The sequence below is a fragment of the Ranitomeya variabilis genome, chromosome 1 (genome assembly GCF_051348905.1).
Source record: "Ranitomeya variabilis isolate aRanVar5 chromosome 1, aRanVar5.hap1, whole genome shotgun sequence".
NCBI lineage: Eukaryota > Metazoa > Chordata > Amphibia > Anura > Dendrobatidae > Ranitomeya > Ranitomeya variabilis.
The window spans coordinates 113247155-113267135 of record NC_135232.1 but is presented as its reverse complement, the minus strand read 5'-3'; positions in this window follow the sequence as shown (position 1 = coordinate 113267135).

Genomic DNA, 19981 nt, shown 5'->3' with positions numbered 1-19981 from the left:
CACAGTCATCTTTTACATTTTTATAATTACACATAGGAAAATGGGCCAATGCAAAAGTTTGGGCACCCTGCATGATTAGTACATAATGGCACCCCTTTTTGCAAATAGCACAGTTTATAAATGCTTTTTGTAGCCAGCAAATAGTCTTTCAATTTTTGTTTGAGAAATTATCATCCATTCTTCCTTTGAAAATTCTTCCCATTCTGTGAGATTCCTGGGTCGTCTTGCATGCACTGCTGCTTTGAGGTCTAGCCACAGATTTTCAATGATGTTCTGATCATCACTTTGAAGTGTGAGGAGGCGGTGTCAGCACGTTCAGCATGAGTACTGGTTAGTATATATTATGCACTATGCACCTTTTTTTCTTTGAAACTGCTCTTGTTGAGGATTTTTTTAGTACATGAGATGCCGCTTATATATTTTGGCAAATATATTGATGTACACTTTTCCTCACTTTTGTCCCATTGTGGATATTGATTAATGTTGTATTGCAGTTAAAATCTTTTTGTGCTTCCAGTGCTCCACACTGTGGAATTGATATCTTCTTACTGACTCTTTTGTAATGTTATGAGTGCTGATCTGCCCCTCTTGTTTTTAATTTTTGTGAATTGTTTTTTGGTGTCAAATAAAATAAAAGAATCAATATAAAATTTAATTAGTTATTATTTGTTTCAAGTAGTTTCTTTTTGGTATTTATATACATAAAGAGCCTGTTGTGGATGGGGACAGCTTTCTCAGCTCTGCTGCATTCTACATCTAAGAACTCTGTGTCAGAAACGCTGCACCCAGTAATCTAATTGCTACATCGATGGATTCAGGATCTGTTTGCCTACATCATGCTGCTCTCGGATGAAAACCTAGTGACAGATTCCCTTTAAGGTGAAATTACCATTCTGCGTAGCATCCTTATACCATGGTACCACTGTGTGCACCGTCCATGTACATTAGTGACACTAAATGAATCATATTCTAGACAATTTCCGGGACTAGTGGCCTGTGATTAGTTTAGACGATTGTGTGGACTGTACATAAAGCATACACAGGCCCACAAACGTTCTGCTCCCATTGATGAACATAAGCCATTACAGTTATTATATAAGAGCTTATTCCCTTATTAAACACATAGCTGATGCTAAGCCTCCAATTATTGTCTGCAAACAAATCGTGCCAATGTTTAATAACAAGAGGATTTGGAGTACGAGAGGGCGTCTTTGTGTGCTTCTGAAATAAAAGAGCAGGCTGCATTGGGAATGAACAGAGGTCACAATGAAGTCACTGGAACAAGTCAATGTTTCCACTCTGTTAGAGGCGTTGTGACTGCTGCCTGACACACCGCGAGTAACACACTAACTTGTCTGGCTGAATAAGACAAAGACCCAGAACACTGTGCCAACTACACACTAATGACTGGCACTCTACACGCTACACGATGATGAGTGACACACAACTGGTACCCTACTTCATGCACTGCTAGTAAATACACAACCATGGTCCAGAGCCATAGGCCGTGATGTACTGATGGCCGACACTCTGCAAGATGCAGGATAATTAGTGATGCATTACTAGTAACTCTCAAGTATAACTAGTAGTCAGACAAGAATGTGCCAGCTATTTACTAATGACTGACACATTATAAATGACATGATAATTAGTCACACCATTCATCAGACATGTCCATTCAGTTGTTTTATGCCTGATCTGGTCACAACTGAAGCCAAAGTTCCTCCATAGAAAACTATGGATTCAGTTCTGGCATCAATTTTTCATTGGTGTTTCTGTACCATAATGGAAGATAAAACAATGGACAGCATTATATTTGGAGACAAGTCCTTATACAATTATCCAGAGCTACACTATAAGGACAAAAGTATTGAGCACCTACACATTACACCTACAGGAGCTTTTATGACATCCATATTGATTCCATTGGTATTAACATGGAGTTTGTTCCCATTTTGCAGCTATAATAGCTTCTGCTCTCCTAGGAAGACTTTCTACAAGATTTTGCAGTTTCTCTATGGAAATTTTTGCTCATTCACCCAGAAGAGCATTTGTGAGGTCAAATACTGATGTTGAACGAGAGGGCCAGGCTCACCTTCTATGTTCTAGTTCATCCCAACAATGTTCAATAGAGTGAGATCAGGGCCAGCCAAGTTCTTCCACATCAAACTCTCCCAACCATTCCTTTATGGACCTTACTTTGTGCACTGGGGCACAGTCATGCCGAAACAGAAGAGCGCCTCACTGAAGTGTTCCCACAAAGTTGGAAGTTACAATTGTCCAAAATGTTTGTTATGCCGAAGAATCGGAACTAAGGGCCCTGGGCCAACCCCTGAAAAATATCCCTATAGCATTAACCTCACTCTGTAAATTTATGTGATCTGCCACTTAATGGCTGAATTGCGATGGTTCCTATATTCTTCCACTTTTCAATAATATCACTCACAGTTGAATGGAGAATATTATGGAGGGAAGAAACTTCATGAACTGACTTCTTCTCTATTACAGGACCACGCTGGCGTAAGTGGGATCTTTAGAATGAGCAATTCTGTCACTCAGAGGTGTATCAAGGTTTTCTGGCACCGGGGCGAGAACTCAGTTTGGCGCCCCCATGCAGTTTGAGTAGTCATCATGTGATTTGCTTACTTACAGTCACGTGCTGATGTGTTGCTCTTCCTATTTCTGTCAATGTTCAGTCAAAAACTGAGAGAAGCAAGAAGAAAAGTTGTCACGTGACAATAAGTATGAAAATCGCATATGAGTGAAGTGGCCATGTAATGACTGCTGGAACCTTCAGAGCTGAATCCTGACTGTGAGCACATTAGATGCTGTTAGGATTGTCATGCTACAGAGCTTACTTTTATCATTAAAGTGTGTGTCCAGGTTTGTGATGAAAGCCTGCAGTCACTCTATGTGACTTCAAGCTTCTGATTTCTCATGGAGCATGCACTGCACACTTTTAGGATTCTCCCATTGAGCGAGAAACCGCATGTACAGTACAGACCAAAAGTTTGGACACACCTTCTCATTTAAAGATTTTTCTGTATTTTCATGACTATGAAAATTGTACATTCACACTGAAGGCATCAAAACTATGAATTAACACATGTGGAATTATATACTTAACAAAAAAGTGGGAAACAACTGAAAATATGTCTTATAGTGTAGGTAATTCAAAGTAGCCACCTTTTGCTTTGATGACTGCATTGCACACTCTTGGCATTCTCTTGATGAGCTTCAAGAGGTAGTCACTGTACTGTAGGCAAACTTGGGGTTTTGTGATTTTCCACTCTCACCTCCAGAACCAGAGATTACTGACAGCATGCAGTGAACATTGTGAGAATTTGGAAGTCTGCAGTCACATAGCATAATTGCAGACTTTCATCACAAACTTGGACAACCCCTTTAATGCTCCAAACATAAATACAAACATAGTAACCAGGTGCGCAACAATTGTGGTTGCAGATGCTGCGAACGGGCCTGTTCAGGTGAGGGGCCTGACGAAGCCAGTGCAAACTTCAACTGGACGTGCACCCTCGGACACAAATTCATTTGAAGTGTATTACAGCACAAAGACCCGCCGTGTTTTTGCACTGAAATATATGCTGCCAGCTAATCAGAGGCCAGTAGCTGACGACAGCATGCTCATGACAGGAGTCACATGGCAGTGACTCATGCTCCCTTAGCCAGGGAAGATCAAGAAGCAGCACATTAGACAGGTTAGGCAGCACGTAGAAGGCTATCTTCTCCCGATGCAGAGCTCCCACTTGCAGCACAACCTCCTCAGTGACCATAGTGACGGTCTCTTGCAAGGTTTTGCCAGCCACCGATGCAATCATATGTGGTGGCTTTGTCTTAAGGCTTATAACAGGAATCCAATATTTATTAACCTCCTTCAGCCTGATAAAGTTTCCTGCCACGCCCGAATCCACATAAGCCACCTTAGAGCCGCAGCTCTGACCAAGGACAACCAGAACAGACAGGGTAAGGGGTAGAGAGGAGTCACACACACCTAGGGAGGCCTCTCTTACCTGACCTAGGTGGAAGAGTTTCCCTGGCTCTCAGGACAGGAACGGAGTAAATGAGAAGCTCATCCGCAATAGAAGCACAAGCCCTGCACAAGTCTCTCCTTCCAACGTAACTCCGTTATCTTGAGTCGGTCCATTTGCATCAGCTCTGGTGTGGAATCAGAGAAAGCTACGGTTGGTCGCGGACTGGGAGGCCTGTGAAAGGAAGATTATATGAAAAATATTCTCTCTCTAGCTGACTCACGGGAGTGAGAGTTCATCCTTAATTTTGCTGAAAAGTCTGCACCAAAAAGCTCTGACCAGTGCCTCATTATTCCACCCCAATTCGGAGGACAGAGTACGAAAAAGAATAGCATACTGCCCAACCGTGAGAGCACTCTGATGAAGATTAAAGAGGGACTCAGTAGTAGAAGCCAGCCAACCTGGTTTATCAAAAACTCTACGAAAAGTATCCAAAAAGCTTAGCAGACGAGAAACAGTGGGGTCATCACGTTCCTATAAAGGGTTTACCCAAGCCAGGTCCTCACCCTCCAGATGAGACACAATGAAAGCCACTTCAACCTGATCGGTGGGGTACTGCTGGGGTAGTAACTCAAAATGGACAAGGCACTGCTTCAGAAAACCTCTGCAAAGTTTGGGATCACCACTATAACAAGTGGGTTTCCCTAGGCGAGCAGAGGCACAATCAGGGTCACGAGATAAAGCCTTGGCCGAGGCTGTGGCGGCGGTCTGAAGATTAGTGATGAGCGAATATACTCGTTACTCGAGATTTCTTGAGCATGCTCGGGGGTCCTCCGAGTATTTTTTAGTGCTCGGAGATTTAATTTTTATTGCTGCAGCTGAATGATTTACATCTGTTAGCCAGCATAGGTACATGTGGGGGTGGCCTGGTTGCTAGGGAATCCCCACATGTACTTATGCTGGCTAACAGATGTAAGTCATTCAGCTGCGGCGATGAAAACTAAATTTCCAAGCACTAAAAAGTACTCGGAGGACACCCGAGCATGCTCGGGAAATCTCGAGTAACGAGTATATTCGCTCATCACTACTGAAGATTGTACAAATGGTCGTCCACAGAGGCCATGTAACTCAGCATGCATAATTGCGTATTACACTGCCGCGAGAGCTCCTGCTGAAGACTAGCAAGCTGGGTGGCATTTACTGGGTCTGAGACCTGTAGTGAAGATAGTCTAGACTCCATAGACTGCATAAAAGACATTATGCGATTGTGATTCTCGTGCAGAAAGGCCAATTGCTTCTGAGCAGAGAAACCTGCACCGGTGGGGTCCATGGCCTGATTATACTGTAATGCTAGGGGGAAGTGAGCTTCTTAGAGTGGACCCTCTGGGTCATAGTACCGAACCTCCCCTGGGTGAGCTAACCAGGTGAAACTGACCCCTATACAGGGATCATTAGGGCAGGCCCAGGGGACTCAAATACAGTACCTGCACAGCCGGTGCCAAGAGGGCGGCTCGTAGGGAACTAGGGAGACGGAAGAAAACAATAGCACACAGGACTGAGGGAACTGGAAGAACAGAGGAGAAGGGTCTATGTATAATGTTTATAATGTATGTGTATAATGTCACATCAGACCCATGTACATTTGTCAGACCCATATACATACAGTTGTGCCGAAAACTCCCAGTAAGGCCAGCGTCACACTAGCGAGTTTTACGGACGTATGAGAGGTGCAGAAAATACGGGTTGCATGCGGTACAATGATTCTCTATGGCCCAGCTCCTATCAGCTGTATTTTACGGATCCGTATTATACGGTCTTCTACGGCCGTAGAAAATCGCAGCATGCTGCGTTTGTCACCGTATTGCGCAAAAAAATCGCCAATGAAAGTCTATGGGGCGAGAAAAATACGGATTACACACGGACCAGCAGTGTGACTTGCGAGAAATACGCAGCGGTGTTCTATAGAAAAGCCGGTAATTCAATTGCCGGCTTGTCCTCATATGAACTCGAGCCTGGAAAAAAGTTCCCACGCTCGAGTTCATATGAGTTCATCCAGCAGAGGGCGCATCACCGCGACTTGAGGTAACTACAGGACATTCCCCTGCACTCCATTCATTCACAAAATTTTACAGACAGGAGCACAGCTGCATTAGCAGAGCTCCTGGGTGTAAAATGATTTAACCCCTTCAGATGGATTTACATCGTGGGACGTGACTGAACGACGGAAGGTATGGGATATTGTTGATTTTTTATTTTTCCTTTTTTACAGAACGAGGGTCTTAGGGTGGATTAAGAGTATAATAAAATATTAAAACACCCTGTGTCTTTATTTTATTAAAATACTTTTTAATAATATGTGTGTGTTTTATTAACCATTTCGTACTATTGGATTAATAAAGGATAGGTGTCATAATTGACGCCTCTCCATTATTAACCTGGCTTAATGACACCTTACAATAGCTAGGTGACATTAACCCTTCATTACCCCATATCCCACCGCTACACGGGAGTGGGAAGAGAGAGGCTAAGTGCCAGAATAGGCGCATCTTCCAGATGTGCCTTTTTTGGGGTGGCTGGGGGCAGATGTTTTTAGCCAGGGGGGGCCAATAACCATGGACCCTCTCTAGGCTATTAATATCTGCTCTCAGTCACTGGCTTTACCACTCTGGTGGAGAAAATTGCGCGGGAGCCCACGTCAATTTTTTCCACGATTTAACCCTTTATTTTACAAGCTGCAGCACCCAAATTTTGCACATACACACTACTAACATTAGTAGTGTGGATTGGAATATGCAAAAAAAAAAAAGGATATGACATGGTTTACTGTATGTAAACCATGTCTCATATCCTGTCGGGTTTGTGAAGGAGATAGCAAAAGCCGGCAATTGAATTACCGGCTTTTGTGCTATCTCGCTCTGAATTAAATATAAATACAGTATATATACATATATACTGTATGTCTCAATGCCATATATATATATATATATATATATATATATATACTGTATATATATATATATATATACTGTATGTTTTAACGAACATTTGAGCCCATAAATCCATTAGATGTCGATTTTGCAAGCCTGCGAGAAAATATCGCAGTACGGATGCCATACGGATTACATACGGAGGATGCCATGCGCAAAATACGCTGCCACACCCTGCCTACGGATTTCATACGGATCACTATTTTGGGAACATTTCTGCATATTACGGCCATAAAAAACGGACCGTATTTTCATACGCTGAGTGTGACACCGGCCTAAGTCCTTAACAATGGTAAGGAGATGCTGAGAGTTGTTGTTATCAGTTATCAGACCTTACATGATCCACAGTGCTGATGTGATTAACCAGTATCACAATTAATCATTTAAATCTAGTTACCTTATAGATGACGCCATCTTTGATTACAATTGTTCTCTTTCACTTCTTCATCTTGTCCAAGCACCATAATGACTTTTCACAGCCACAGCTCGTCTCTGCAGGCTTCAATCTTCGCTGTCCTTCTGTAGCACATCCCCACATGATTCCCTTAAAAATAGCATAGTGATTATAATGCTCCTGAATAAAATTATTTGTCCTCTCACTATGATCTCTGCACAAAACATGACTTGCACACATTGTCCCTATTATAGTACATGCCCTCCACACTGTCCTCTCCTTTCCATACTGAGCCTCCTCTTCACATTGTCCTCTCAAACTATGTCCCCCTTATAGTGCCCAGTTTCTATACTATGCCCCATAACACATTCTACCTCCTCATACTATTCCCCCATGCTGCCCCCTCTTTATACTGCCCACTCAAACACTACTTAGTTTATAGTCTGTGCTCCATCACACTTTTCTCCCCCAACACTGTCTCCAGAATACCCCTCAATAGTCTTCTCACGCATTTTCCCCCTCCCTCATACTGTCCTGTCCTCGTTAACCATACCGTCTCTTCACATATTTACTCCCTTGGTTAGTATTCTGTCTTCTCACACATCCCTCCATTCCCCATTCTGTGTCCACATCTATCCCCCTTATTCCTTACAATGTGTCCGCACCCATACCCACTCTTTGCAACCCATACTGTGTCCGCACACATCCTCTTCTCATACTGTTTCTTTGTACATCCTGCCTTGCTTACCATATTGTGTCTGCAACTATTACCCCCTCATACTGTTTCATATAGTCTTGCTACCCATACTGTGATCATACATCCCCTCTCACTCCTCATACTCTGTCCTCAAATTTATCCCCCACTCTCCTCTCCCCATACTGCTTTTGCACCCTTCCCATCACACTCACTCCATAAACTTTGTCTGTACCCAGACCCCTTCACTCCCCACACTGTGTTCACAGCAACCCCCCTTGCTCCACATACTGTGTCCATACCCATCTCCCCTTGCTCCCCATATTGTGTCCACATCATCCTGATTCGCTCCTCAATAATGTGTCTGCACACATTCCCCCTCACTCCCCATACTGTGTCTGCACCCATTTCCCCATCATACTCTCAAAAATGCGTCAGCACCCATCCCCCTCACTCCCCATACTGTGTCCACACACATCACCCCTCTCATACTGCTTCCTTGTACATCCCCCTCACTCCCCATACTGTGTCTGCATCCATTACCCCTCATACTGTTTCCTCACATACTCTCACTACCCATACTGTGTTCTCACCCATCCCCCTCTCTCCACATGCTGTATCCTCAAATGTATCCCCCTCCTTCCTCCCCATACTGTGTCCACACCCATCCCCACTCGCTCTCCATACTTTGTCCAAACCAATCTTTCCTCAATTCCTATTTTGTGCCAAATACCTCACACTTCGCTCCTCATACTGTGTCTATACCCATCTCCCCTCACTGCTCCTTCTGTGTCTGCACCCATCCCCCTAACTCCCCATACTGTGTCCACACCAATTCCCCTCACTCCCAATACTGTGTCTACACTCATCTTGCTTTGCTCCTCATACTATGTCCGCATCCATCCCCCTGGCTCATTCCCAATGCTGTGTCTGCACCCATTCCCCCTCCTTAGCTCCCAATATGGAATCATCACCCACTCCCCCTTGCTGTCTATGATGTGTCTGCATCCATCCCCCTCGCTCCCCATACTGTGTCTGCTCCATTTCCCATTCTCGCTTTAAATAATGTGTCTGCATCGATCCCTTCTCACACCCCATACTGTGTCCATACCCATCCCTCTCTCCCTCAATCCCAATACTGTGTTTTTTCCCATCCCTCTACCTTGCTCTCCATATTGACTCTGCACCCAACCTTCCTTCACTCCACATGCTATGTCTGCACCCATCCCTTCACTCACTCACCATAATTTGTCCTTAAATCCCTCTCTTCCCTATTAAAATAAATCTTAAGTGTCTTCAGCACCACCGAAGCACTTACCACCAATGTTGCATGCGCCTCCGTGGTGCAGCAAGTGACGTAAGCAGCTGACCTGATGAAGCTGCAGACGTCGCCTTGACTTGGAAGTGCCGGACTTCAAGGCTTCAATTGTACTTGCATCTGAAAGATGTGAGTACAATTGATTGCAGGGAGCCAACTGTCAATTTGACAGCAGGTTCAGAGAACTGTTGTGGATTCTGTTTGCGGGCTCCCTCTGGTGGTTACTGCTGGTACTGGGTGACTTTGGTGGGTTGCGGCCTTTGGTTTCCATCTGTCCATCAGAGGCTGGGTGTTTCCTATTTTACCTGGCCTCTCTGTCATTTCCCTTGCCGGCTATCAATGTGTTCAGATGTGCTCTGTTTGGTTCCTGCCTACCTGCTCCCAGATCTTCAGGATAAGCTAAGTGCTGATTTTCAGTTGTTTGGTTTTTTTGTCCAGCTTGCTTAGAATGTCTCTTTGTTAGCTGGTTGCTCTAGTGGACTGAGGTTCTCCCCATGTGCCATGAGTTGGCACATGGGTTCTTGTAATCTCAGGATGGTTTTTTTGATTAGGGTTTTTTGCTGACCGCTCAGTCCCCTTTTGTGTCATTCTGCTTTCTAGTTTTCAGCGGGCCTCTATTTGCTAAAGCTATATACATCATCTCTATGTGTGTGCCTTCCTCTCATTTCACCGTCAATACATGTGGGGGGCAACTATATCTTTGGGGTTAATTCCTCTGGAGGCAAGTGAGGTCTTTGTTTTCTCTGCAGTACTAGTTAGCTCTTAGGCTGGTGCGTGGCGTCTAGAACCAACGTACGCACGCTCCCTGGCTATCTCTAGTTGCGTTTGTCAGGCGTAGGGCAGCGGTCAGCCCAGGTTCCATCACCCTAGAGCTCGTCCGATATTTATTATACTTGGCTCATCCTGTGCTATCCCTAGCCATTGGGGATTCACGACAGTATAGCCGGCCCACAAAGTGTTAATTGTTTGGGCTGAAGCAGGAGAATAAGAAGTGTTCAAGGAAAATTATTTTTTTTTTCCTTCAGAGTTTTGCTGCCTAGCCCTTAATTGCTGTCTAGCTGCTTCTTACCTCCTCTTAACCCTTGAATGGCTCTGATCTTAGCTGTTTATCATGGATGTCCAGAGTTTGGCTTCCAGCCTGAGTAATCTCGCGGCAAAGGTTCAAAACATACAGGATTTCGTTGTTCACACTCCCATGTCTGAACCTAGAATTCCTATTCCAGAGTTTTTTTCTGGAGATAGATCTACCTTCCTGAATTTCAGGAACAATTGTAAATTGTTTCTCTCTTTGAAATCTCGCTCCTCTGGAGACCCTGCTCAACAGGTCAAGATTGTTATATCGTTCCTACGGGGCGACCCTCAGAATTGGGCATTTGCATTGGCACCAGGGGATCCTGCATTGCTCAGTGTGGATGCGTTTTTTCTGGCATTGGGATTGCTCTATGAGGAACCTAAACCTAGAGATTCAGGCTGAAAAGGCTTTATTAGCCCTCTCTCAGGGGCATGATGAAGCGGAAATATATTGTCAGAAATTTCGGAAATGGTCGGTGCTTACTCAGTGGAATGAGTGCGCCCTGGCTGCAAACTTCAGAAATGGTCTTTCTGAGGCCATTAAGGATATTATGGTGGGGTTCCCTGCGCCTACAGGTCTGAATGAGTCTATGGCTATGGCCATTCAGATTGATCGGCGTTTACGGGAGCGCAAACCCGTGCACCAGTTGGCGGTGTCTTCTGAACAGGCACCTGAGACTATGCAATGTGATAGAATTCAGTCCAGAAGTGAACGGCAAAATTATAGGCGGAAAAATGGTTTGTGTTTTTATTGTGGTGATTCAGCTCATGTTATATCAGCATGCTCTAAACGCACAAAAAGGGTTGATAAATCTTTTGCCATTGATACTCTGCAGTCTAAGTTCATTTTGTCTGTGACTCTGATTTTTTCACTGTCTTCCATTTCCGTCGATGCCTATGTGGATTCAGGCGCTGCCCTGAGTCTTATGGATTGGTCATTTGCTAAACGCTGCGGTTTTAGTCTAGAGCCTCTGGAAGTTCCTATTCCTCTGAAAGGAATTGATTCTACACCATTGGCTATGAATAAACCGCAGAATTGGACACAAGTGACCATGCACATGACTCCCGTTCATCAGGAGGTGATTCGCTTCCTTGTACTGTATAATTTACATGATGTACTAGTGCTTGGTCTGCCATGGTTACAAACTCATAATCCTGTCCTGGACTGGAAAACAATGTCTGTGCTAAGCTGGGGATGTCACGGGGTTCATGATGATGCACCTCCGATTTCTATAGCTTCATCTACTCCTTCGGAGATCCCTGCGTTTTTGTCGGATTATAGGGATGTTTTTGAGGAGCCTAAGCTCAATTCGCTCCCTCCCCATAGAGAGTGTGACTGTGCTATAGAATTGATTCCTGGCAGTAAGTTCCCTAAGGGTCGTTTATTTAATCTGTCACTGCCAGAGCATACTGCTATGCGGAATTATATTAAGGAGTCCTTGGAAAAGGGACATATTCGTCCATCTTCGTCCCCTCTGGGAGCAGGTTTTTTTTTCGTGGCAAAAAAAGATGGTTCCCTGAGGCCTTGTATAGATTATCGCCTTCTGAATAAGATTACAGTCAAATACCAGTATCCATTGCCATTATTTACTGATTTGTTTGCTCGCATTAAGGGGGCTAGGTGGTTCACTAAGATAGATCTTCGCGGTGCGTATAATCTGGTGCGGATAAAACAGGGTGATGAGTGGAAAACCGCATTTAATACGCCTGAGGGCCATTTTGAGTATTTGGTAATGCCTTTTGGACTCTCCAATGCTCCGTCAGTCTTTCAGTCCTTTATGCACAATATTTTCCGTGAATATCTGGATAAGTTTATGATTGTGTATTTGGATGATATTTTGGTGTTTTCTGATGACTGGGAGTCTCATGTTCTACAGGTCAGGAAGGTGTTTCAAGTTTTGCGGGCCAATTCTCTGTTTGTGAAGGGCTCAAAGTGTCTCTTCGGAGTCCAGAAGATTTCTTTTTTGGGGTACATTTTTTCTCCTTCTACTATTGAGATGGATCCCGTTAAGGTTCAGGCTATTTGTGACTGGACACAACCTACATCTGTTAAGAGCCTTCAGAAGTTCTTGGGGTTTGCTAATTTTTATCGTCGGTTCATTGCTAATTTTTCCAGTATTGTTAAACCTTTGACTGATTTGACTAAAAAGGGTGCTGATGTTGCTGATTGGTCTCCTGCGGCCGTGGAGGCCTTTCGGGAACTTAAGCGCCGGTTTTCTTCTGCTCCTGTGTTGTGTCAACCAGATGTTTCACTTCCTTTCCAGGTGGAGGTTGATGCTTCCGAGATTGGAGCGGGGGCGGTTTTGTCACAGAGAAGTTCTAATGGCTCGGTGATGAAGCCATGTGCTTTCTTCTCTAGAAAATTCTCGCCCGCCGAGCGCAATTATGATGTGGGTAATCGGGAGCTTTTGGCCATGAAGTGGGCATTTGAGGAGTGGCGTCATTGGCTTGAGGGTGCTAAACATCGCGTGGTGGTCTTGACTGATCACAAGAATCTCACTTACCTTGAGTCTGCCAGGCGTTTGAATCCTAGACAGGCTCGTTGGTCGTTATTTTTTTCTCGTTTCAATTTCGTGGTTTCATACCTGCCAGGTTCAAAGAATGTGAAGGCAGATGCTCTTTCCAGGAGTTTTGTGCCTGACTCTCCTGGAGACACTGGGCCTGCTGGTATCCTTAGGGATGGGGTAATATTGTCCGCCGTATCCCCAGACTTGCGACGCGCATTGCAGGAGTTTCAGGTGGATAAACCGGATCGATGTCCACCAGAAAGACTGTTTGTTCCGGATGATTGGACCAGTAGAGTCATCTCCGAGGTCCATTCTTCTGTGTTGGCTGGTCATCCTGGAATATTTGGTACAAGAGACTTGGTGGCCAGGTCTTTTTGGTGGCCTTCCTTGTCTAGGGATGTGCGTACCTTTGTGCAGTCTTGTGAAGTGTGTGCTCGAGCTAAGCCTTGCTGTTCACGGGCTAGTGGGTTGTTGTTATCCTTGCCCATCCCGAAGAGGCCTTGGACGCACATTTCCATGGATTTTATTTCTGATCTCCCGGTTTCACAGAAAATGTCCGTTATCTGGGTTGTGTGTGACCGCTTTTCTAAGATGGTTCATTTGGTGCCCTTGCCTAAGTTGCCCTCCTCCTCTGAGTTGGTTCCTTTGTTTTTTCAGAACGTGGTTCGTTTGCATGGGATTCCGGAGAATATCGTTTCTGACAGGGGATCCCAGTTTGTGTCTAGATTTTGGCGGACGTTTTGTGCCAAGATGGGCATTGATTTGTCTTTCTCGTCTGCATTCCATCCTCAGACGAATGGCCAGACGGAGCGAACTAATCAGACCTTGGAAACTTATTTGAGGTGTTTTGTTTCTGCTGATCAGGATGACTGGGTTGCTTTTTTGCCACTGGCCGAATTTGCTCTTAATAATCGGGCTAGTTCGGCCACGTTGGTCTCTCCTTTTTTTTGTAATTCGGGGTTTCATCCTCGTTTTTCCTCTGGTCAGGTGGAGTCTTCGGATTGTCCTGGAGTGGACGTGGTGGTGGACAGGCTACATCACATTTGGAATCAGGTGGTGGACAATTTGAAGTTATCTCAGGAGAAGACTCAGCAGTTTGCTAATCGCCATCGCCGCGTGGGTTCCCGACTTCTTGTTGGGGACTTGGTGTGGTTGTCTTCTCGTTTTGTCCCTATGAAGGTCTCTTCTCCTAAGTTCAAGCCTCGGTTCATCGGTCCTTATAGGATCTCGGAGATTCTTAACCCTGTATCTTTCCGTTTGGATCTCCCAGCATCGTTCGCTATTCATAATGTGTTCCATCGGTCGTTGTTGCGGAGGTATGAGGTGCCTGTTGTTCCTTCGGTCGAGCCTCCTGCTCCGGTGCTGGTGGAGGGAGAATTGGAGTATGTTGTTGAAAAGATCTTGAATTCTCGTGTTTCCAGACGCAAACTCCAGTATTTGGTTAAGTGGAAGGGTTATGGTCAGGAGGACAATTCCTGGGTGGTCGCCTCCGATGTTCATGCGACTGATTTGGCCCGCGCCTTCCATAGAGCTCACCCTGATCGCCCTGGGGGTTCTCGTGAGGGTTCGGTGACCCCTCCTCAAGGGGGGGGTACTGTTGTGGATTCTGTTTGCGGGCTCCCTCTGGTGGTTACTGCTGGTACTGGGTGACTTTGGTGGGTTGCGGCCTTTGGTTTCCATCTGTCCATCAGAGGCTGGGTGTTTCCTATTTTACCTGGCCTCTCTGTCATTTCCCTTGCCGGCTATCAATGTGTTCAGATGTGCTCTGTTTGGTTCCTGCCTACCTGCTCCCAGATCTTCAGGATAAGCTAAGTGCTGATTTTCAGTTGTTTGGTTTTTTTGTCCAGCTTGCTTAGAATGTCTCTTTGTTAGCTGGTTGCTCTAGTGGACTGAGGTTCTCCCCATGTGCCATGAGTTGGCACATGGGTTCTTGTAATCTCAGGATGGTTTTTTTGATTAGGGTTTTTTGCTGACCGCTCAGTCCCCTTTTGTGTCATTCTGCTTTCTAGTTTTCAGCGGGCCTCTATTTGCTAAAGCTATATACATCATCTCTATGTGTGTGCCTTCCTCTCATTTCACCGTCAATACATGTGGGGGGCAACTATATCTTTGGGGTTAATTCCTCTGGAGGCAAGTGAGGTCTTTGTTTTCTCTGCAGTACTAGTTAGCTCTTAGGCTGGTGCGTGGCGTCTAGAACCAACGTAGGCACGCTCCCTGGCTATCTCTAGTTGCGTTTGTCAGGCGTAGGGCAGCGGTCAGCCCAGGTTCCATCACCCTAGAGCTCGTCCGATATTTATTATACTTGGCTCATCCTGTGCTATCCCTAGCCATTGGGGATTCACGACAGAGAACTGTTGTGAACTCTGCTTTTGGGTTCCCTCTGGTGGTAGTAGGTGGTAATGCAGTTGTCCCTGGGTTGCAGTCCTGGTCAGGTGTGTCTGCTGATTGCAGTTCTGACTGGGGTATTTAGGTGTGCAGGATTCATTAGTCCTTGCCAGTTGTCAATTGTTGTTGGGAGGTGTAGGACCTCTGCCTGGTTCCTCCTGCCTTTCTGCCAAATCAGCAAAGATAAGTGTCTGGTTTTTTTTTCCCTGTGGCACACATGCTGTGTGCTTCACAATTCAGTGCTATTCTTTGTGTTTTCTTGTCCAGCTTAGATTGTGTCAGTATTTTCTCAGTCTTGTTAGATTCTCTGGAGTGGCAGATATACATTCATGTCTTTAGTTAGATTGTGGAACTTTTTGTATTATCTGTTGTGGATATTTTTGGAAGGGTTTTAATACTGACCGCCTAGTAATCTGTCCTTTCCTTTCCTATTTAGCTAGAGTGGCCTCTTTTGCTAAATCCTGTTTTCTACCTGTGTGTGTCTATTCATCTCCTACTCACAGTCATTATTCGTGGGGGGCTGCCTATCCTTTGGGGGTCTGCTCTGAGGCAAGATAGCATTCCTATTTCCATCTATAGGGGTATTTAGTCCTCCGGCTGTGTCGAGGTGTCTAGGGTTTGTTAGGCACACCCCACGGCTACTACTAGTTGCGGTGTTAGTTCAGGATTTGCGGTCAGTACAGGTTCCACCGACTCCAGAGAAAGTTTTCATGCAGCTCCAAGGTCACCAGATCATAACAGTACAACTGGCCCATAATGAGTTAAATGCATCTCAGAAGAAGGGAAGAAAGGTGTTGAGCCATTTTTTTTTCTGCAGTCTGTTCTGTCTTTTCTTCCCTCTTTATTTATGGGTGGCTGAGGAGTCTTGTGCCAGCATGGATGTTCAGGAATTAGCTTCTCGTGTAGACCAGCTTGCTGCTAGGGTACAGGGTATTTCTGATTATATTGTTCAGACTCCTGCTTTAGAGCCGAAGATTCCTACCCCTGATTTGTTTCTTGGTGATAGGTCCAAATTTTGGGGTTTTAAATACAATTGTAAACTGTTTTTCGCTCGGAGACCGTGATCCTCCGGGGATTCCATTCAGCAGGTTAAAATTGTCATCTCCCTGCTGCGTGGCGATCCCCAGGATTGGGCATTTTCCCTGGAATCTGGGAATCTGGCCTTGCTTAATGTAGATTCCTTTTTTCACGCTTTAGGATTATTATATGATGAACCTAATTCTGTGGATCAAGCGGAGAAAACCTTGCTGGCCCTGTTTCAGGGTCAAGAGGCGGCAGAATTGTATTGTCAGAAATTTAGAAAATGGTCTGTGTTGACTAAATGGAATGATGATGCTTTGGCGGCAATTTTCAGAAAGGGTCTTTCTGAATCCGTTAAAGATGTTATGGTGGGGTTTCCCACGCCTTCCGGTCTGAGTGATTCTATGTCTCTGGCCATTCAGATTGATCGGCGCTTGCAGGAGCGTCAAACTGTGCGCGCTGTGGCGTCGCCCTTAGAGCAAAGTCCTGAGCCAATGCAGTGTGATAGGATTTTGTCTAGAACGGAACGACAAGGATTCAGACGTCAGAATAGGTTGTGTTATTATTGTGGCGACGCTTCTCATGTCATTTCAGTCTGCCCTAAGCGGACAAAAAGGATCGCTAGTTCATTTACTGTCAGTACTGTACAACCTAAATTTCTGTTATCGGTGTCCTTGATCTGCTCATTGTCATCATTTTCTGTCATAGCGTTTGTGGATTCAGGCGCCGCCTTGACCTTAATGGATTTTGAGTTTGCCAGGCGTTGTGGTTTTCCCTTGCAGCCTTTGCAGAACCCTATTCCTTTAAGGGGGATTGATGCTACACCTTTGGCTAAAAATAAGCCCCAGTTTTGGACACAGGTGACCATGCACATGGCGCCAGCCCATCAGGAAGATTGTCGATTTCTGGTGTTGCATAATTTGCATGATGTTGTCGTGCTGGGTTTCCCGTGGTTGCAGGTACATAATCCTGTGTTGGATTGGAAATCTATGTCTGTGACTAGTTGGGGTTGTCAGGGGGTTCATAATGATGTTCCTTTGATGTCAATCTCCTCTTCTTCCTTTTCTGAAATTCCAGAGTTTTTGTCTGATTTTCAGGATGTATTCGATGAGCCCAAGTCCAGTTCCCTTCCACCGCACAGGGACTGTGATTGTGCGATTGACTTGATTCCAGGCAGTAAGTTTCCTAAAGGCCGACTTTTCAACCAACCTGTCTGTGCCTGAACATACCGCCATGCGGAGTTATGTTAAGGAGTCTTTGGAGAAAGGGCATATTCGGCCATCTTCTTCACCGTTGGGAGCAGGTTTTTTTTTTGTTGCTAAGAAGGATGGCTCCTTGAGACTTTGTATTGATTATCGCCTCTTGAATAAGATCACGGTCAAGTTTCAATACCCTTTACCTTTGCTTTCCGATTTGTTTGCTAGGATTAGGGGGGCTAGTTGGTTTACGAAGATTGACCTTCGGGGGGCATATAATCTTGTTCGTATTAAGCAGGGTGATGAATGGAAAACTGCGTTTAATACGCCCGAAGGCCATTTTGAATACCTTGTGATGCCATTCGGGCTCACTAACGCTCCATCTGTTTTTCAATCCTTCATGCATGATATCTTCCGGACTTATATTGATACATTTTTGATTGTATATTTGGACAATATTTTGATTTTTTTCCGATGATTGGAAGTCTCATGTGGAACAGGTCAGGATGGTATTTCAGATCCTTCGTGACAATGCTTTGTTTGTGAAGGGGTCTAAGTGTTTCTTTGGGGTGCAGAAGGTTTCTTTTTTGGGCTTTATTTTTTCTCCCTCATCTATGGAGATGGATCCGGTTAAGGTTCAGGCCATTCATGATTGGATTCAACCCACATCCGTGAAGAGCCTTCAGAAATTTTTGGGGTTTGCAAATTTTTATCGCCGGTTCATTGCTAACTTCTCCAGCGTGGTTAAACCCTTGACTGATTTGACGAAAAAAGGTGCTGATGTGGCGAATTGGTCCTCTGCGGCTGTCTCTGCCTTTCAGGAGCTTAAACGCCGATTTACTTCTGCTCCGGTGTTGCGCCAACCAGATGTTTCTCTTCCGTTTCAGGTTGAGATTGATGCTTCTGAGATTGGGGCAGGGGCCGTTTTGTCTCAGAGGGATTCTGTTGGTTCTTTGATGAAACCGTGTGCTTTCTTCTCCCGCAAGTTTTCACCTGCTGAACGCAATTATGATGTCGGCAATCGGGAGTTGTTGGCTATGAAGTGGGTGTTTGAGGAGTGGCGACATTGGCTTGAGGGAGCTAAGCACCGTATTGTGGTCCTGACCGATCATAAGAATTTGATTTACCTCGAGTCTGCCAAACGGCTGAGTCCTAGACAGGCTCAATGGTCCTTGTTTTTTTCCCATTTTGATTTTGTGGTTTCGTATCTTCCGGGTTCTAAGAATATTAAGGCTGATGCACTTTCTAGGAGTTTTTTGCCTGATCCTCCTGAGGTCCTTGAACCGGTCATCATTCTGAAAGAAGGGGTGGTCCTTTCTGCCATTTCCCCTGATTTACAGCGGGTTCTTCAGGAATTTCAGGCTGATAGACCTGATCGCTGTCCTGTGGGGAAATTGTTTGTTCCTGACAGATGGACTAGTAGAGTGATTTCTGAGGTTCACTGTTCTGTGTTGGCTGGTCATCCTGGTATTTTTGGTACCAGAGATTTGGTTGGTAGGTCCTTTTGGTGGCCTTCGTTGTCACGTGATGTGCGTTCTTTTGTGCAGTCCTGTGGGACTTGTGCGCGGGCCAAGCCTTGTTGTTCCCGTGCTAGTGGGTTACTTTTGCCATTGCCGGTCCCTGAGAGGCCCTGGACGCATATTTCTATGGATTTTATTTCTGATCTTCCGGTTTCCCAGAGGATGTCGGTTATCTGGGTTGTTTGTGACCGGTTTTCTAAGTTGGTTCATTTGGTGCCTTTGCCTAAATTGCCTTCCTCTTCAGAGTTGGTTCCGTTGTTTTTTCAGCATGTGGTTCGTTTGCATGGTATTCCGGAGAATATTGTGTCCGACAGAGGTTCCCAATTTGTTTCTAGGTTTTGGCGGGCCTTTTGTGCTAGGCTGGGCATTGGTTTGTCTTTTTCTTCTGTATTTCATCCTCAGACAAATGGCCAGACCGAGCGAACTAATCAGACTTTGGAGACTTATTTGAGATGCTTTGTGTCTGCCGATCAGGATGATTGGGTGGCCTTTTTGCCATTGGCCGAGTTTGCCCTTAATAATCGGGCTAGTTCGGCTACTTTGGTTTCGCCTGTTTTTTGTAATTTTGGTTTTCATCCTCGTTTTTCTTCTGGGCAGGTTGAGCCTTCTGACTGTCCTGGTGTGGATTCGGTGGTTGACAGGTTGCAGCAGATTTGGGCTCATGTGGTGGACAATTTGGTGTTGTCTCAGGAGGAGGCTCAACGTTTTGCTAACCGTCGTCGGTGTGTTGGTTCCCGGCTTCGGGTTGGGGATTTGGTTTGGTTGTCTTCCCGTCATGTTCCTATGAAGGTCTCTTCCCCTAAGTTTAAGCCTCGGTTTATTGGTCCTTATATGATTTCTGAGATTATTAATCCTGTGTCTTTTCGATTGGCACTTCCGGCCCCTTTTGCTATCCATAAT